Source organism: Calidris pugnax, unplaced genomic scaffold (assembly GCF_001431845.1).
Source record: "Calidris pugnax isolate Ruff unplaced genomic scaffold, ASM143184v1 scaffold188, whole genome shotgun sequence".
In the NCBI taxonomy this organism is placed as follows: Eukaryota; Metazoa; Chordata; class Aves; order Charadriiformes; family Scolopacidae; genus Calidris; species Calidris pugnax.
The window spans coordinates 9,044,992-9,066,139 of record NW_015091257.1 but is presented as its reverse complement, the minus strand read 5'-3'; the positions used below and the strand labels follow the sequence as shown (position 1 = coordinate 9,066,139).

The window sequence follows — 21,148 nt, the reverse complement described above, 5'->3', positions numbered from 1 at the left end:
TTTGATTAGCTCCATGTTAACCATCACGGGTAGATTTAATTTAGAAGGGAGCAATCACGTCTGACTGTGGTAAACAGCTCAGCATCTGCTTTCCAAAGTATAACACCTTCATAGGAGAGAGACTGAGATCTGCTGTCTTTGCACAGATTTTAGCTACATCCCCCATTTCATTTCAAGCTTCTGGTACCTTCTCAAGACAAACAACTACAATAAAGAGAACGATGCAAGTTTCTAGAACACCAAGAAAACACTTGATGAATAAAAGCTGCTGTGTAAACTCTTTCTAAATCTAGTGAAAAGTATAATTAAAATTATGTAAACAACCCCTGGGGCTGAGTTTAGTGGTCAGCTAGAGCAACTGGGACAAAGCCACAGCAAAACCCATCTACCTAAAATATTTCATCAACACATCAGCTCATTAGAAATGAACATGCTGCAGCTCCAGAAATTTTTTTTCCTCCACCCCTGTAAAAACAAGGCCGTTCCTATTTCGCTCTCTCTTTCAAATGGACACGCAATTCTTCCACTGCATAGCAACAGCGGTTTAAATCAATACAAATGCAATCTCATTTGTCTCCAATATATTTGTGCCAAAATTTCAGGATGCAAAACATAATATAATGATGCAGGCCATTACCTAGCGGTAAGTCCTTAATGCTAACTCTCCTGTGAAATCCCAACCCAAAACTGACTTAAGAGTCAAGAGAAGACAAGAGGCTCGACTTCAAAATAACCTCCAGTGAAGTTAAGATACTCTTTACTCACAGCACTGTGTGCGAGAACAGACATTGATTACACGACGAGTGACCACAGTAAGAAGAGAGAGCTCTAAGAGATATGGCACCATGAAAGCTTTGGGGAATGACTGAAATACGCACCATAAGAGAAGTGGATATTCTATGTAAGGAGGTTTTGTAAATTCTCAAAATACTGACATTGTTGGACCATCTGTCTTATGAGGAAAGGCGGAGAGACCTGCATCTGTTTAGCCTGGAGAAGACTGAGAGGTGATCTCATCAATGCTTATAGATATCTAAAGGGCGGGTGTCAAGAGGATGGTGCCAGACTCTTCTCAGTGGTGCCCAGCGCCAGGACAAGGGGCAATGGGCACAAACTGGAACAGAGGGAAATTCCATCTCAACATGGGGAAAAACTTCTTTACTTTGAGGGTGGCAGAGCACTGGAACAGGCTGCCCAGAGAGGCTGTGGAATCTCCTCTGGAGCATTCAAAACCTGCCTGGATGAATTCCTGTCTGCTGTAGGTGAATCTGCTTTTGCAGGGGAGTTGGAGTAGATGATCTCCAGAGGTCCCTTCCAACCTCTAACACTCTGTGATTTTGTGATTCTGTAAAAAATGATTAGTTTACAGGGGGGATAAAGGAAAACAGTTGGCAAATTTGTATTTATACCTACCACAAAACTGGTAATAGGCAATAACAACAGGCTTAATCTGCCTCAGAGATGTACCGATATTTTCCCAAATTTTTGGATTTTGGCCACACTAGCTAACCAAGCACCTACGGAATGTAGAAACGCAGAGGATCCCTAGGCTCCAGCCTCCTCATTGGGATTGTCAAACCATTCTTTCTTCCCCTTTCACTCAAAATCCCTGACCCAACTGCTTCTATTGATCTCCTTCCCCATCCCTTGGAGCATAGCCTTCAGATCCATGTCACCATGGACAGCATTGCTGTCTTGATTTTTGCTGCTCTGGACTTAGGTTCTTTTATTTATAACAGATATTGTATTTGTTACCTTTTTTTTTTTTTTTTAATGATCTTTGCATAATTTTAGACTTCTACTTATGGGGAGAATTTTCTTTTGCAAAGACTGTACATATTAACGGACTTCCACAACATGATCTAATTAGGATGAATTCAAAATATTTGGGCTTCGTCTTGAACAGATAATTTGTGAACATCTATCAGTATCTAGAGAGAAATGAAATGCATTCATAAAAAGGGAAAACATCTTCTATCTACTAACTTGTTGTACTACTCTAATTGCTGAAAACAGAAATCATCCCACTGTGATTAATGGTTTGATGTAAAACTAGAGTTATTTAAAAGAAGGGGATGAAAAAAAATATTGGAATGATATTGTATAATCTGGAAAGGTCTGAAGTAATGTTTTGGGAAAACATGGCTGGAAAGATCTCCTGGCATATCACATACCAAGTTTAGCCTTAGTCATATTTTATCACAGCTGAACTTTTGGCTCAAAAAATAAAGAATGTGCAAAAAATCATGAAGCTGGCAGTGTAAAATGAGGTTATTGTGCTAAAACCTAAAGTAATATATTTTTAAAATATGGGATTAATTTACATTTGAGGTCAAATTTTGAAGCAAATTACCAAAAGATATTTAATATCTGTATTCATGGAAAGGAATCACGTAACTAGCAAGGAGACATAGTTTCGTTTAAGGCCAAATTACAATGTTTATTCAAAAAGGTGTACTACACCCTTGTTTTGTGTCAGTAAAAGGATTATTGTTTTTGCATAATGATGTTAGATTTTTAATATAGAGGAAAAGACTCATCTCAATGTCAAAACTTATTCATGTCAGAATTTTTTTTGGAACAAAGTTCCTAACTTGAAAGCTCAAAGGACAAATAAGCATATTTTCTGCATTTCATTTCTCTACAGACATAAGAAGATACTCAAATATTAAGCAAGTCTTTAACACTGAACTTATTAATAATAAGGCAAGATGATTAACATGTTTAAAGTCTAGTTTGAGTTATATGGGCCACATGATTCAATTCCTGTATAAAAGCTAACAGCTACACTTCAATTACACCAAGATTTCCCCAAACTAATTTTGTTGTGCTATCATAGTGTTGAGCAGAAGAGGCAGAAACAGCATCATCATCCTTAAGTTAAGTACCAGAAGCAGCATTTGACTGCTCAGGATGTATTTACATATTATTTTGAAGCAAGTCCTTGCTGTACCTTGATCTGGAAGAGTATTTCTGAATCGGCAGTCCAGAATTGCCATTAACTAGTATGGTAAGAACATTTCTTGAGACAGATCGCTTTTTTCCTAATCTTGTCAACTACACTTAGTAGGACATATTCTGAACACATGTTTTTAGATAAACCAGCTAGACCACAAGTTTGCCTTAATGCCTTTTACAACTGCAGAAGGAAGAATAGGTTGGTAAAGGCAAAAGTACACAGCTGCTTAAGCAGCTGTAAAATACTACTGTAAACAAATTACAAGTTGATCTTTCACATATTATACATTTTCCATAATTGCCCATCTAGACGTATGTTAGCAAATGTTTGATATACTACATATGTAGACAATTAAAAGATCACAGACAATTAATATATAATATAGTGTTGTCGTGGTTTAACCCCAGCCAGCAGCTAAGCACCACACAGCCGCTCGCTCGCTCATTCGTCCTCTCCTCCCCACAGTGGGATGAAGGACAGAATCGGAAGAGTAAAAGTGAGAAAATTCGTGGGCTGAAATAAGAACAGTTTAATAATTGTAATAAAGTAAAATAGTAATAACAACAACAATTAAAATAATAAATTTTAATGAAAAAGAAAATACTTCCCTCCTCCAAAAAAGAAGAAATAAAACCCAAGAAATGACAAATGAACCAAATAAAAAACAATTGCTCACCACCAACCAGCCGATGCCCAGCCAGTCACCGAGCAGCAGCCACCACCCCCTGGCCAATTCCCCCAAAGTTATATATTGACCTCATACAGTATGGAACAGCCCTTGGCCAGTTGGGGTCAGCTGTCCTGGCTGTGTCCCCTCCCAGCTTCTTGTGCACCCCCAGCCTCCTTGCTGACAGGGCAGTAGAAGGAGCTAAAAAGCCCCTGATTTAGTGTAAACACTGCTCAGCAATAACTGAAACATCAGTGTGTTATCAACATTATTCTCATCCTAAACCCAAAACCCAGCACTCTACCAGCTACTAGGAAGAAAATTAACTCCATCACAGCTGAAATCAGGACAAGTGTAAATAGCTCAGCATAAAAGTAAAAGCATTATTTCATTTGCAGGCCAGTTCCAGTCCCATATGGGAATAAGGTACCTCGTAGCTAATCTGTTAAAGAGCCTCTCAAACAGTAACCTAAAGGGAAGCTTTAATTGTCTGGGGCTTTTTTCTAGTATCTTCCATGAAGGTAACCTCAAGTTTTGCTTGGCACGAAGACAGAAAATGCCTTGCCAGTCTCAGACTCACTGAAATCAGTAAGAAAGGTGCCAGCGGCCTCAGACCAGCTATTACTAATAAGGATGAGTATAGATCACCACAGCACAACTCTTCAAAACATGGTATCATTGCCTTTTTGGTTATGAAGAATTCTCTGAGTCAGACTGGCATCTTTTATGTGTTGTGGAGAATCAAAACTGTCTTATACTTTTAAAATTAGTTTTACAATATTGCATGTAATTATTCTATAAACATACAAACTAAAAAAACATTTTTTTCTCCTATTTTCTATCAAGGAATGTAAAAATGATTACGGTGAATAATTATATCCAGAGTCCTTGATTATGCGGGGAACCAAGTAGGGACTAGAGAGAAATTATATTTCCTTGATCAGAGATATATAATCATGCTATAGAAGAAGGCTCCTATGATTGATCATTCTGTTTATTAGGGCTGGAAGCAGGCTAGGTAAAAGGGAAATTCATTTGTGCATGCATCAGTTGAACTAAGCTTATTTAAACAGATTTAAGTTGATGATAAACACAATTCATGTTACAGAGATTTGGAATGCTTGCTAATTTACATTGTAGCTCAGAGTAACCAAAAAAAAAAAAAAAAACGTTAACCATCTCAGCTATAACAAAAATTACAAAAACACTTGGTTTTACTACAACGGATACATTGTTGTTCAATATCTGAAGGGTACGTATAGAAGAGCTGGGGAGGGACTCTTTGCCAGGAAGGGTAATGACAGGACAAGGGGAAACGGTTTTAAATTGGAAGAAAAAAGATTCAGATTAGATCTCAGGAAGAAATTTTTTACTATGAGGGTGGTGAGACACTGGAACAGGTTGCCCAGGGAAGTTGTGGATCCCTGGAAGTGTTCAAGGCCAGCTGGATGGGGCCTTGAGCAACCTGCTCTAGTGGGTGGTGTCTCTGCCCATGGCAGGGGGGTTGGAACTAGATGATCTTTGAGGTCCCTTCCAACCCAAACCATTCTATGATTCGATTCTTCCCCATATATTTTCTGAGTAGGTAACAGCTGTATTAGCCCAGTGGCCTGAATCACTTAAGAAGATACAGTGCTATACAACCCGGGGAAGCCACCTCACATCTGGAGGTCTGAAGGCAATATGGATTACTCTAAGAGAATGGGCTTTACCCAAGTCCATACAAAGACTATTTTGATACATACTGCACAAGCGGTTGCACCGGTGTAAAACTGGCTGCACTGCAGCTGTTTGCCTCTGCTCCTCAACTGGAGTTTGCTCCCTCACAGCTGACCCAGAGCAAGACACTGGTCTCTCCTTGCCCGCTTTAAAGCTAGAACATCCCGGTACGTTTGAACAAACTTCAGCAAGAGCTGGCTGGAAACAGACTTTGCACTGGAACAGCCAGGGATGTAGGTACAAAGCCAAGTGTGAACCTGTGACCTCCTAAGGGCAAACGTAGCATCAGTGATGACATGCTTGTAATGCCATTTTGATTAATTATACCTGAAATCTCACCAGTTCACACTGAAGAACTACATCTTAGCTCTCACCACTATGAATAAGGAAACTTTTTGAGAAAACTTAACATATTTATTTATTTTCACGTACAGCAAGCATTCAGAGTGAAGATTAGACAGTAAGCTATCATGTGAAAATGCTCACAGGTTGCTTTAGGACGGAAATTCTTCTGATGTTAATCTGTATACTGGGCACAAATCTTTATCGTGTACTATCTATATAATAGTATGATTATCCATAAATTGTATTTGTGTTCCATTAAATCAGAACAGTTCAGGAAGGAACAGCTCATACAAACACGTAAATAGCGATACCGATTCTATACATCTCCAAAGCTTAATTTATAGAGAAACAACTTACTGAAAGAACAGTTATATTACATGTTCAGTTCCTGTGTGGGATGACTGCATGAGACATTCAGATATTTAGGAGTACATTTAACTAGACTGCCTGTAGTAATTCCATTTCTATAGCATAATGTGGTAAAATGATTAAGTTTAAAAGAAAAGCTTCCAGTGAACCACCCTTTAAAAAGCAGAGAATTCTATTCTTATTCGGAAGAAAACTGTCCTAATTCCATTTAGGAAGCAGCAGATTTACTGCATATACATAGTCCCTTGTTACAGGTAATTTCCAGACGACACCGATGTCTCTGGAACATGCTACACACACACAGTGTTTGTGTGGTACGTGTACAAGGAAATACTTGAGTTTTCCAAGAGTGCCACAGCCTAGGCTGAACTCACTGACCAGGACAAATTTATAAATATATAAAAGGAAGACTCAAAGGAAGTATCTCAGAAGTTGGCCATGGCCAGAATAGTAGCTTCCTCATCTCTCCAGCACAATGCAAAGGCAGAAAAATTGTTATCTAATAAACAAGCTCATGCTCTAGCTAGATATATTTTCTTCTGACTTGGCTCAGAGGTCAAAAAATACTGATTAAGTAATATTTCATGAATAAAGCTGGAGTTCAGTTAATTATGATTCACCACGTTGCAGGAGAAGTATAAGGGATTATATGAATAAAAATCTGCTTTAGCCTTGAAACAACTGCAAATTTAAAGAATGCTTATTTTTATGTTATTTTAAAATATGCCAATTTTAAAAAATATTATGACAACAGTTCACTATTTTTCAGTGAACAGACACAATGCCATGTGACTTTTAAGAATAACCACACACTATGAATTGTTGAGTAGTCCAAGGGAATAGCTGATGTACAGGCTCACGGGTGCCATATTATTTGTTGACAATACTTGAAAAATAATTTTAGAAATCAAAATCAATACAGAGTTTATTAACTGAAACCAAGAAGTACATTATAAAGGATATTGTTTAAAAGTAGTTTGATTTTTCTAGTTCATCTGTCTAACTGACTAACGAAATGATTTGGTGGGATCTAGTGCCAACAGCATCTGTTGTTACCATAAAGCTTCTCTCCCTGCCTGTGCAATACCATTGATAAATTTCTAAATAAATTAAACCAAACCATTAAAAATCACTAATTGTAAAAAAAAATTATAAAAGTTGTAAAGGATCCAAGTATGCACAGGTATAGTCTAATAGTTCTCAAAATCACGCACTTGCAAACCAACTCTTTGATGACGGTTTCTTATACTTGTACAAAATGCAATGTTCTTCTTATGTAAATAAAAAGATGGCACCCATTTCATCAAAATCAACCATCTTAATGCTGACCTATATATAATAAAACATTCTTCTCAATCACACTAAATGAATGCTTCTGAAATGTTTTTGAAAAATACTGTTCTGGAAATATTTTTCAAAAAGAATATTCAATATTTTCTTATATCTGTGCCTATGCACTTCTACAAAAAATAGATGCAACTTGCACCACCACATTTCATTTGTGACATTTGCAAACTACACCCAAGCTCCTTGAACAACAGAAACCTGTTCAGCATATCAGCTGATATGTTTGAAATATCTTCCACTTAGATCCTATCCATCTAACTCTTAAATTCAGAGTCACTAATTCATCATTATACAATAAACATCAATCTAGAAAAGGTTGATCTGTTTCTTCCTAGGTATCATGTGCATACTCCTACTATTTCTAACTAAACTCCCCCCATTCTTCATGTTCTCACTTCTAATTTTGCCTCATCTCTCTGTTTCATCTTGCATTTTACACTCTAAGGTTTTCTAGCCAAGATACTACAATTCTCTATGCATTTATACAACATACCACATATGATCTTGATACAGTCAGCCTCCTGTCATTGCCACCTCTATCATATCAACAATAAACAAAGATAACAGTAAGAATGCATGGGACAAAATTAACATTTCCACTGGTTCAGATAAGCAACAGTTACAGAACGATCCAAGCAGATTTGCACCACTGCTCCTACTAACTCCAAAATCCACCAAGGAGTTTCTACAACATTTGATGTCAGCAAGTTCTATGAAATTTTCCTAGAGCTTCTCTCTTCAAAACATGCCATTTTCTACCTGTATTGTCTCTGTCCTCGATATAGAACGGTGACAGACATTCTCTTGCGCAAAGTCCCAGTGTTACTATGTGATGGAAAAGTGCTAAGGCATGTACTGTCACTCCTCCTTACAAAATCTCTGGCTAGCGTTAAGACCAGCTGCACGTTTCAGTAGGAAGAATGTCAAAGAGATCCTGGAGATCTACCCGATCTTCAGAGCGACAGAAACCAAATAGACTGATGATCAATTACTGGCTATGTATCTGATTAAAAGTTGAGAGGTTCTGGCCTTTAGAACAGCAACTTGCATCCATGGCGAGAATGAGCCGTATTTAGGGAATAAGCTTCATCTCACTGGTATGTTGTTACTCTCTTTGGACAAAGGTGACCTAGGGCTGGAAAAAGCTTCTAAAGTAAACTTGGAGCTGTTGCAGAAACAAATGCAGTACAAACGCAACTTTTCATATGGACACCTGAGTGGAGGCAAGAGTCAGAGACCAAGGAAGCAGGTAAGAGTGGCCATAAACTCTTGTTTAGAAGGAAGTAATTTGTATAGTTGTTATTGCTTTAAACTGGTTGGGAGATCTCCATAATTAAAACATTAAAATCATAATCTCTAACTTTTCTGGAAACCTGTTATTAAACAGAGTAAAGGAAATAGAAATAGAAGATGATACTCCACACTATAGGCACTGTTATCTTTCAGCGTTATTGATAAGCCAGGGACACAGGATCTTAAACACACAGAGGTAATATGCTAGCACATCCCAGAAGGATACACTGTTGGTAATATGAGATAAAGCAAACCACCAAACCATACCAGAGAACAAGGTGATCTGTTCTTTAAGTTGTAAAACATGAGAAGTACTATGAAGGACCTTCATCTAAAAGATGTAAGATAGAAATACCATGCAGACAGTAGAAACACATCAGGCACTCTTAAATTTTTCTTTTTCCTATACCAAAAGGATAACTATACTTTGGACCTGCGTTTAGTTAATCACACCAATGGAGTTCATTGTCCCAGTAAACCAGAAGAAAATTATACACTTGGGAGAAACCAAAGATTAAAGTGTTGAAGGACTCTTTCTACACTACTGCCACCAGGGACCAAAGGCCACTATTAAATAGTCCAAAAAAGGCAACCTATGATAAAAAAAAAAAATTACACCCTAATTCTGTGTTAAAGCTGTAATTAAATTGAAATATACATTACACATAAAAAACCCCAATCCTCAGCTAGAAATTAATTTAAATAGGAAACTTTGGGCTAAAGAAAACAGCCAAGAAAACAGAGGGCCTCCAACTTCTGATTCATGCTTTAAAAGAACACAAAAACACTATCCAAAAAAACCCCAAACCAACAGATATTTTCTTCTCTGTAAGTAGAAAAAAAGCAATTTTTCAGATAAGGAGGCCATTAGTAACCAAAATGAATGCTAAAAGACAACTTTAAATGAGCACACCCAGATAATTTGCGCCTTAGAGTCCTGAAAGTGTTTGCAAGAGTATCATTTCAATGATGCTAATTTTCAATACATTCTGGAACACCAAAGAAATTCAGTAAGACTGCTAGCATTTTCTGCTAATATTTGAAGATGGTAAGCGGTATGATCTCCGTAATTATAGAGCTCTAAGCCACTATTAATCTCAGGCAAAATAACCAGCAAATTGATAAAGGATAAATTCACTGGGAAACAACACGAATAAAACTGATGCTAGTCAACACCATTTTATAGAAACTTTGTCAGTGAAACACAAACCTTTGATTTAATCATCTGATAAAGTTACAAACTGTGGTCAATATTAGTTACTCCACAGATGAAACAGACAAACTTCTGAATGACATTTAGCTTACAGCCACACAGCATTCCGAGTAAGAAATTATTATCACTATCATCAAATGTGATTAAGATGGAGATACAAAATAGTAGCTGTTAACAGGAAATAATAATTGAAGAAGAGTGCTCTACGTTACCCTAATAAAATCATCCAGTACTAGCTCAACATTATCTAAGTGTACCATCAATGCTAAAGAAGTAAATATAGTTGATAGCAGTTATGGCACAAAAATGGTCAGGTTGTTTAATAAAGGTAGAAAAGTGATTATTCAAAGTAATATAGATTGCTTTGTAAGATGGCAACAGTGTATTACAGCCAAGTCCACTTACGTAGAGGGAAAAAACAAGTAAGTAATACCCAGAGAACGGTGCATAGAAACCAAGGACTTTAAAAAAACAACCACAAAAAACACAACAAACCAATTTTCATGGAACAGAAACAACTCAATACAAATGCCAGTGAAATGTCATGACAAAAAGGAGTAATGACTCCCTCCCCACACGCAAGTGCACAGGACCAGAGATACTACTTTCTTTCAGAGCGTTAGGGGTACTGGAGTGACGACTACAGCTGTATGGCCCTGACATCGTTTTCCCACAATGGCAAAGATCTTGGTTGTTCTTCACATTTTCTCCATAATTCACCAAAAAAGGGGAAGAATTCTGCACCTCCTAAATATGTTAACCAGAATGCCCCACATGCTGTTATTAGCACAGGAGGGAATCAGAAGGCCCTTGTATGAAAAGAGCACAGCATCGATTTGAAAAGGCTGCAGAGCACCAATGAATCACAGGAACAGTCTCTGGTCCTTTCCAGGAGGGTAAGAGAGCTCAGGCCTTATGTTAGTGACTGGGCAGTACCGACTGTGGTGTAGGTACAGCAGTAAGACAGATCTTGCCACCGATGTTTTTTAGGGTTATTTCCTTACATAGCAATTACATCACACCAAAGCCACTTAAAGAATCATACAGTACTGTTTTGCTTTGCTACACTGTGGCTCTCCAATCTGTAGCTTAAAAAAAACCCTCTGAATAAATGCAGACTTTTTGTCAAAGGTCTCTGAGAGAGCTGGACTGCCATAGCCTTCAATGACAGCACGGGTAGAAGAACATCATACATATGCCTAGGAACTAACTGCATGTGTGGCTTCACCAGGGAGAAACCTGAAAGGCAGTTGGACAGAAAACCACATACTGGAGGTAGGCTCCTGCTGGGTGGTTAATTTTGGCTTACCTGGTCGTGAGACCCTTGAGCTGCTGAATGCTGCTCCTCGCAGGCTGCTGTCGAGAGTCTGGGGGTTTGAGTTACCATGGAGATCACCGCATCTGACAGCTGAGAGGGCTGCAACGAGAGACAGAGGGACCCGTCAAGCTGGTTTCCATCACCTCATCAACACACAAGCATTTGACTCTTTTTGCTTTGGTACAAGCTCCCAAGCTAGGAGCTTTGGCAGAACCGCAGGGTGGAAAAAACCCAGCACCCATCACAGCAGGAATGAGAGAGGCAAAGGCAAGCCCCAACAACTCACAGCATTCAAGTACTTTGCAAAGCCGTGCACTTTTTTGGGAATCTGGAAGAATCCTAATACACCCTGAGCTTGCCTCAACAATTTTCAGCCTCTTTGGTCAAGTACAACATCAGCAAGCAACTCATCCAGAACCGCTGCTGAGAATGGGACTGAAGTACCCACGTGCTGCCCCAGAACAGTGGGGGGACACAAAAGTGCTCCCTGAGAAACCTTCCAGTGGGAATTGGTTGAGCATAAAGAAATCACCTTCCTGTGTGATTTTGGAGGGAACTCTTAAGAAAAGCACTTATGAAAATCAAACATGATTCAAACATGGCATTCTTCTGCAACAGTACATCTATTTGCATGCTTTTCCGTGCCTGCTATCAAGCATGATGAGTAAAGCTTTATTTCATGTTTACCTCTGCCATTCAACTGCCATGTATCTTGACTAGTTTCCTACTCCTGCATTTCAAGCTTTAAGTCTTATGCTCCGTTTTTGTCTATGTAATCTAATAATTAAATGCTCTAAAGTGAAATGAGATATTCATTGGAGACTTCTAAAATTAATTATACTCTTCCACACAAATGTCTTGCAGCTTTTAAAACTATACATTAAGGATCATTTTATGATATAATCAGTTAATAAATAATATGTTTAAATACAACATCAGGAGAAGCTTTCATAAATCCAGTTCTAATTTCTGTCTGCAGCACTACAACATGTTCTCATTTACAACACTGTGAGACAAGTACACCATCTAACCAAGTGCAACTACTCACCTGAGAAGGAGTTATACCTATTCTAATCAGAGGTGAATGACTATACAAGGGCGAAGAAATTACTATTTAGGCATCGCAAAGGATCAACAATACATCAGCTAGAAGACTGTAGTTCTTCTGAGTTTGTCCACCGAATGGTTATGAATGTGCAGCTACCTGGCCACCTATATCAGTACCTGTCTAATTCTCAGATGACATTCAGAGATGACTTAGAGGACTTTTTTTGTTACAACTTCTCCATTTCTTCTGGGAAAATTGTTAAGAGTATTATTATATTAAACTTACCACTGTTCAATACTCTGACATTACACTATACAACAGTAACTAACACAAACTGAGGCTGCTCTGATGACAAATACTAGGAAAATAACGGGCTCATCTGTGCTGACGGCTTCTGCGAGGTTCATGGAGTTTAAAGGGCACCGCAGAATACCAGATACTCATATTGTAGCACTGTAGACAAAAGTATTGTTATTGAAGAAAATTGTATTAATTCTTTCTGTCATAATTATACTCATAAATTGGTTGGGCCATCTTTTCATTTGTTCTGGTTACAAATCTTATATACTGGATCACTTTTATCAGTGACGGGATCACTTAAAGGCCATTCATCTTCCCACATTGCTACAGTGCAGGCAGAAGGTATCAGTACAGGCAGCACTGGCAACGCAGCCTGGAAGAGCTAATTGAATCCTGTAATAACACCAGCTTTAGTGACCTTGCCAGACAACTTTTTAGTAAAAACGTTCATACTGCCTCTCTACTGAAAAAGTTCTGTGTGAAGTCTAGAGCCAAGTATATAAATGATTTTCAAGAATGAAGCAAGGAAAAAGAGACAAATTAGAGATTAAAAAATATGATTTCTTTATTATTATTATTCTATTTTCCGTGTCAGTGACATTTAAAAGTTATATAGCTTTCCCTTAGAATTGGGTGAGAACATACATGTGGACGGTTGTTATAATTTGCCATGTTAGCAGATGCCCCAACCCATAAAGCTTTACTCAACAATAAAAGAGTTTATTAAAACCTAACTTCATACAGAAATAACTGCTAATATAAGCTTTGAAATAAACAGTATGCAAAGACAGAATACGTTTTTGAAACCTTCATTTTTAAACATTCATTGGTAATATTAACATTACAACCTATCACTACTTACAACACAATTAAGGTCTCCACAATTTATAAAGAAATTGAAAAAACCCCACCAGAGATCACAGAACACAGCTGCAGAAGTGATTAGAGAACTGCAGAAAATACATTAATATGAAATATTTGAAGAGTTCAACTTGTATAGTTTATTTTTAAAAAAGATAGATGACCTGACTACAGCACCTAAGTATTTTCATGGGGAGAAAATACTGAGTACCAACTGGCTTGTTAATCTGGCTGAGAAGGGTATACATAAAACAAATCAGCATCTGGAAGCTGACACCTAATTCAAATGAGAAATAAAGCACGTGCTTTTCATCACCTGTGGCTAACCATTAGCGCAGCGATCAAAAGGAGAATGCAGAGATTCTCCATTTGCTGATATCAAGGTTTACTGGGACTTTTCCAGAAGATGAATTTTTGGTGAAAATGCAAGTTACCATGTAGTCATATACAAGTTACTGGGTTTCATACAGACAGGCCAAGTCTGCAATACAGAGAAATTGAGATCGAGTGATCTAGTCCTCTCTTCCTGGTCATAAATTAAGTATATTATGATTCTAAATAATTGTCTAGCTTTGTAGCTAAAGCATTGGATGGTGATGAGCACTGGGCATGCTAAGCACACATACTTCATGACTATATGCACATATACATACACATATAGTGAGAGAGTGGGTGTGTGTTCAGGCCGTATGTGGAGGCAGAGAATTACAACCATCTTTCCAGAGGCAGGTGGACTAAATTCTGCTCCGAGTAATATTGTAGCTTCTAATTTAGGAAGCCTATTCTTTCTTTAATGAGCTGAAAGGACTGGGTCATAGGAGAGTGGTAGCAGGAGCTCCCTCCAGAAGCGTCATTCAGGCCGTCAGTAAGATGCCCAAGGGCAGGCAATGTGAAGGCTGCTCTCTGAAGCCGTGCCTCCACTCCACAGGTGCAGAGCAATGAGTAACAGTGCTTTGTGTTACTAATTACTTGCCAGTCTCATCCCTGTGGGCAGCAAGAACTTCCAGCTGGGGTATTTCAGTAGGCCAGACAAGCAGCTCCCCACTCCACCTAAAATCCAGGTGCTGCCATGGCCCCACAGCCCCACGCTCCCAGCTCTCCCCTGCAGCCACGGCCTTACGCTGGGCACACAAGCAGCACGGGCTTCTCACAAAAGGAGGAACAGGAGAAGAAAAGGGAACAAGAACGAGAAATGGCCTAAACGTTACACTGAACTGCTCCCATGGCTAGTGACCTGAAAAATTTTGTCCCTTAAGCAATGATAAGGAAAGACACTGGAAGTGTCAGTTTAGCTGGAGTCAGTGCTGTGGCTGTGCCTTGGAGTGGTGAGCTCCCAAGAGATCGAACCATGGTTAAATATCAAGCAAAAATAATAGTAAAAAAATTCATTAATTTTTCAATGATTGCAAATCTGGGACATACGGTTTGACTTTGGATGTTGCCTTGCTTTTGATAACACAAAAGCCAGTCAAACAACGCAAATACATCCACCAACCTCCTTATCTCTCAGCGGCTCCATTGGAAGCAACCTCCGTGGAGCAAAACCGTGGAAAACCCCGACACCAACTCACACGCAGGCAGTTGATACAAAAAACCCTGCTTATAACAGAAGTGCAAATTTAACTGAAGAATCCTAACACTGCCTTTCACCCCTGTCCCCACAGGGACAGTCAGAGAGCAGCTGCCTCCCGGGACACGGCAGGGTACAATTAGTGCGGTGTCAGTGCCGGGCCGCACAGCACCATTTACACTGAGCAGTCAATAAAGTAACACTCACTTAAAGGAGGCCTGAATCTGATGACCTTAGTAGGCCATAGATGAAATACTGCATTTATCCGCTGCTTCATATGTAGATTTCCTTTTGCAGGGACCTGCATAACTTCAGGAAACTGAAACCGGGGGCCAGATTTATAGGAGGCACTTGAAATTACCAGCTGTGCAGGTGGCTAGGGGTAAGAGCACCTCAATATTGTAAGTAGATTTACTCTCAATTTAAACTCGGAGTAATTAGTCACATCACTTAGGAAGATATTTTTGTAAATTCTACTGAATTCCTCCAAATAGATTTAGATATTTACCTATGTTTCCAATTTGGTTTATGTTTAAATACTATTTCTCCATAGTTTCAACAATTATTTTATTTCTTTTCATTAAACAACATAGGTGAGGAGAAATTAAATCAGTGATATTGCTGTTGTGTTTCATCACATTTCTCATAACGCTGTTCCATAATAAATAAACACTAATTGGGTGGCTAATTATCCCTCTCCTTTCTGGCTTTTAAAGGCACAGGAGAGTTTGAATGATAAACAGGCCATCTTCAGCAGACACTGAACTACAAAAGCACTTTTGAGAGATTTCACTGTATGTCTGGGAAAAAAACAAAAGCACAACATGAATATTTTGCTTTCTTTCAAAATGATAAACAGCTTTAATATTTTCAAACAGCCCCTGGAGGATTATACTCATAGTAAACCAGGACTATATGGAAGATTCCAATAGGACATTGATAATTATGCCACCCTTCTGCAAAAAATAACCTAAAATGTGTTTGGTAAAGCAATTCCTAAAAAGTGTATGAATCAGTGAAGCGAACATTCCAACATTTGCGAAACTTCTGCTGATGTGCTGGGTTTTTAGTTTCTCTATGGATTAACACCACACATAAAAATAATCACAGCAGTATAACCACAGCTGTGGCCACCCCTGGGGCATGACCAGCAATTAGTCTGTACAGGATCACGGAAAACACTGCAGTCACGTGGAGCCAAAACCAGGACCACCATTTTAAACACAACATAATGTGCTGGGTTTCTCTATCTTGTTTCCACAGAGCACCTAGGCACTGGAACTACAATCTCTGTTCAGAAAAACCCACACAATGCCTGCATATGAGTGCATTTGCCCTACGGTCTTATGGACTAAATAAATATTCTTCACTGGCTCACTATGACAAAAAAAAAATTCCTCTCTAGTCACTTACATATCTATCTTACCCCATAGCTGCCTCATCTAAAGGAAGATAGGAGAGTGGTTTTTTATTTTAAACCCACCACAGATGAATGCTCAGATTTGATGAAGGAAACAAAGCCATGAGTCAGTCAGAAATCAGAGATTCAACTTTGAAATAAATATTCATTATAGTACTAGTGCAAAAAGTTTCCCCATGGTAAAATCTGAGCCAAAGCAACAAAAAAACCCTGAGAAATAACCCTTGTCTTCCCAGAAAAAACTTAAAATACTTAGACTTGAGAACCTCTCCCCAGAATACATCAGTCTTTCAGGTGCACTTCACAGAACCCGGGCTGTGACTTTGAAGCAAGTGTCTCAAGGGAACATAACACTGCACATAGAAACTCTTTTCACATCTCATCTTAACTAATTCTCAAAACAGTGGACATCATGAACTTAAGAATTTCGGAAGCACGGTCTCCTTAATTTGGCTATATTCTGCCACCCCTTTTACACACGCTCCCCCAGAGATAAATGAACTCTTAGCATCCTGAACACTAACTCGATATACCCAGTCTTAGAGCCAGACTGGAAGCCGCAGTTACAGCATCAACTCTCCAAATCATTTACAACAGTCAATACTTTGCCTGCACAGATGCTTCAACAGCTTTAGCTTTTTTCTGCTTCAGCTGGGTATTTCAGTGTAGTAGATATTCTTTCTATCATGCATAACAGTTTCAGAGATGGGAGATCCATGAGCTATCCACTATTATTTGATAGGCCGGTACTTTCAGCAATAATAATGAATTTATGGAAAGCTTAGCTATTGGGAACCAAGGTGGGTACCAATACTGAAAATCCTTAGTACTGTAAGAGGATTTTTTACTTTACATGGATTTATGGGTGCTGTGGCCTACAACACAGCAATTCTGAATTTTTTTTTTTTATCAGAAAGATGTAGGTGTATCAAATAGCACAGCATTTATTTTACCAACCCTCAGGCAAACCGAATGCTATTTTTCTAATTAACAAGTCCAGATTAAAAATACTACTTCTCTCTTGACAGTAACTCGAGATTTCTGCTGAACTTTATAAAACATGAAAAAAAAAGCACAGCATGTCTATGACTGTTGTGATGGAAACATAAAGAAAAGCACTTAATGAATAAAGCTGCGATAGTGCAGGTAGGTGGGAAAGAATTATCCCCTTCAGAAGCATTGAACTGTAATTCTCATTTGTCTATTTAGCTCTACCTCAGGCAAAAGCATAGAAGAAGAAATAGAAAAGAAGAAATGTGGTCGCCTCTGCATTGCCCTAACAATCACCATCAACTGATTTAAAACTAAGTGCAAGATTAAAAAGAAAACCACACAGTTCAATCCCTGTAACTTTTGCCCAGAGTAGATCTATCATTCTAACCTAAGAGATGAACTTTCACGTTTTTGGCCCCCAGTTGTGCAAATACCGCATTGCTTTCAGCGTGCACATCTTGGAGGCACCCAACTGCAGAGCAGTTCCTGGAAGGATTTGTTGTTTCCCACATTTGGACGATGCAAAGCGTGTACAGTTTTCTCAAGATGCATCAGTAATGTGAATTGCAGCCTGCGGCAAAGACAGAGCTAGTACAATTTTCTTAAACAAGGTTTAATATGTGTAGCCAGTATCATCAGCTTTGTTTTGGATTAGCTGTAGTTTCCAAGAAATTCTGAAGGTGGTATATGATGGGCACTGCGGTAATATAATCTTGATGTTGGGTAGGCATAAATAATGGTTGCAAGGTCAGGCTGTAGGAGAAATAACTACAATCAACTTACTAGGAACAGAGATGGCAGGCACTCTGGCCGTGCCACAGGGGATTTGGGGAGCAGCTTGTCCCCAAAGGACCTTTAGTAACTTCATCTTGGGTGGAACTTAAACTACACATCACTACCCAGATGCATATATATAGGGTAATTAATATACTTAAGTCGCATTTTCCCCTTACATTACAGCAATTGTATGAAACACTCTAGGCTAGAAGCTGCTGAATCAGGAAATGGATCAGAAGCTAACTAAAATGCCTTTCTAGTTATTGATTCCTGCTTTCTGTTTCATGTCAGTTTCCTAGAATCCATCCAACACAAGCACGAAAGGGTAATGAGTTTCTGAACACACACTCTAATAGTGCACACTGCATCAAAGCTTTCAGTAATTGCCTGGATGCTGCTTCCCAGCAGTACTAAACAACTTAAATATAATTAGCTGGAAGCCCTATGGGCTGCATTTCCCCAATGGAACACCTCTTACACTAATCCATTTATCAGGCTGACAGATGACTGAATCACCGGTACTATGGACCCATTCTACTAATACTACTTCTCAAGCCAATGTTTTGGTTCATTCCTTACCTGGTACACTTTTGCAAAGAAAAAACCTGCATTATTTAGAGTGGGGAACAAACCAGACATATAACACATTCATCTCTTCCCAATACTGAACAATGTTCTGAAGAAAACTATTTTATCATTGTATCCCTGTGGCTTTTATTTCCAGACAGGTTCCATTAAGTGGACCTCTGCAGGGGCTGAAATTCTGGGAACTGCAGGCAAGGTCTTCCCAAATGTGCGACACCGCTGAAGTAAAATAATTGTAAAAATGCTAAATTCTCATCAAATTCTTTTAAATTATGAAAGAAATTAGGATGTTATACTCTTATGCTTCCTTTCTAACAAGTTGTGAAACAGGAAATAAAGAGGGACAAGTCTGGTAATGGCCAGTAAGAAGATCTAGAAAAAGAGGGGTTTTAAAAGGTGCCCTTCTTCTAGATGCGTTATACTGAGGTCAATAATCCATATTCTGGCTTAGAATCAGCAGGACTCAGCTAGAGTGCTAGCATTGTTTCACCTGCTTATTTCCCCTAGATGTTCTCATCATGGACAAAGAAAATCTTGATGCTGCAAAACAGTAAATCAAGAAATGACTCCTTGTACTACTACGTGAGCCTAACCAATATGCTTATTGTAAAGCTGACAGTAAACATTCATGAATTCTCTTAAAAATAGTACTGATCGTTCAGGTTAACTCATGGCCTCATCCTTTTACCCGGAAGGATGGCCATTCAGTATGAATTCAATTCCAAAGAGTGACTACAAAAGCTATACTAAACAATCGAAGAGATAATTAAAATATATTCCGTGATCAGAAACTGATTTAGCTTGTGAATCAAGCAGCAGCAAGATGAGGTAGAGCCAGAACTTCCCTGGATCAAGACCATCTCAGAACAGGGCCAAGGAACAGCAGCTACTCGGACATTAACAGACTTGATTTTTGAAAATGCAATTGCAGGTGTTTACACTGCCTGGTAAAGTACCTTGCAGGTTATTAAATACTGAGCTGTTTGAGATTTCTTCATGTGAATCCAGGAGCAGAAATCTCAGTTTCACATGCACTCTCCACCCACTCCTTCCCTCCGGCCTGAAACTGGAAAACTCATCCCAGAGACACTGACACTTGCATATCAGCCAGCCAAATTCCCTGTCATTCAAAGCCGGCCTCTTCCTTCCCAGATTAATCTCCTCTGTTTAGTGTATTTTCTACTTCTACAAAAGAGCAGACAGTACCCCAAGCAAGGGCTGCCCTAAACCATACGAACCTCAACACTTGTCAGTCATACTTTCACATGAAATGCAGAATTTCACACTCCTGTTTCCACAGACCCCTTTGAAAGGCAGTGGTATTGAGCAGAACAAACAACAGATCTAATCAAAAGAACATTCTGAAGTAAAAAACATTGAAAAATATTCTCCCGCTTTTAGCCATTTTTTAATAAAGAAACAGATCATGGTAATGAATTTCCTAACTATAAACCATCTTTGACAGGCAGGGAACGTAACATTACCTTCATTTGTATGTTTTATGAAAAAGCTTGCTATGTTGTCAGTGAAGCTGAATTTCCAGGGTGTTATTTCTCATTTCAGACAATTCTTTAATTCTTGAGGTAAATAATATCTTTTTAAAGCACTTCCAAAATTATTACATAAACAGATTCTTCCCTTTATTTCAAGCCGGGGGCAAGTACACAGCAGCTTTATAGTTAAATAGTTGCACTAAATTCTTGGGTTTTTTTAATAGAAGCAGAAAAAAAGAGTTTGAGGAGAAGACAGGGATCATCTAAGAATAAAACTTACAGCTGCAGTCATACTCTACTAATGACCATACTTCATATGGAAGGACATGGCATGCTAAGCAGTTAAGACACTGCAAAAATGCAGACGGCTTTGTGAGTGCAAATAAATGGCTGTTCTAAAAAGCATGGCAGAAGTGACCCAATACATTGATCCGCAAGCACAACACTTACTTGCAATACCTATTTGAAAATTAGATTTTCATATTCAGTAACAGCTATCTACAGCATTAAAAAGATACTGAATTTTCTTGCAAGATGACTTATGCCCTGTCTCCATCTTTGGACTCCTGCCTGGACCAAACCAAGGACAGCAGGGTCTAACCCCAGAGCTGGCCCTGCTTTGAGTCAGGCCTTGGACTGGAAACCTCCTGAAGTCCTTTCCAATCTGAATTCTCTTATGATCCTACAATAATAATCTTTCCTTATTAAAATTACATATGCTTGTTATGTTGTTTATATAGGAGCTTAATAAGAAATGTAAAGGCACAAACTTGCATATCGAATCCAGAGAGATCCAAGGTCTTAAAGGTATCAAACATGAGATATTCTTTGCCATCATACAAAATTTATGCTGGTTAAGCAACTATAACAA

General features: G+C 38.7%; 1 protein-coding gene across 2 annotated transcripts in view; it reads right to left on the bottom strand.

Moving 5' to 3' along the window:
* TBL1X (transducin (beta)-like 1X-linked) overlaps nucleotides 1-21,148 on the bottom strand; it is a 145,080-nt gene that overhangs the window by 83,089 nt on the left and 40,843 nt on the right. For both annotated transcript variants that reach the window (XM_014960319.1, XM_014960320.1), the window contains exon 2: nucleotides 11,222-11,329. The gene's annotated coding sequence lies outside the window, so the exon portion shown is untranslated. The remainder of the gene's footprint in view (nucleotides 1-11,221; nucleotides 11,330-21,148) is intronic.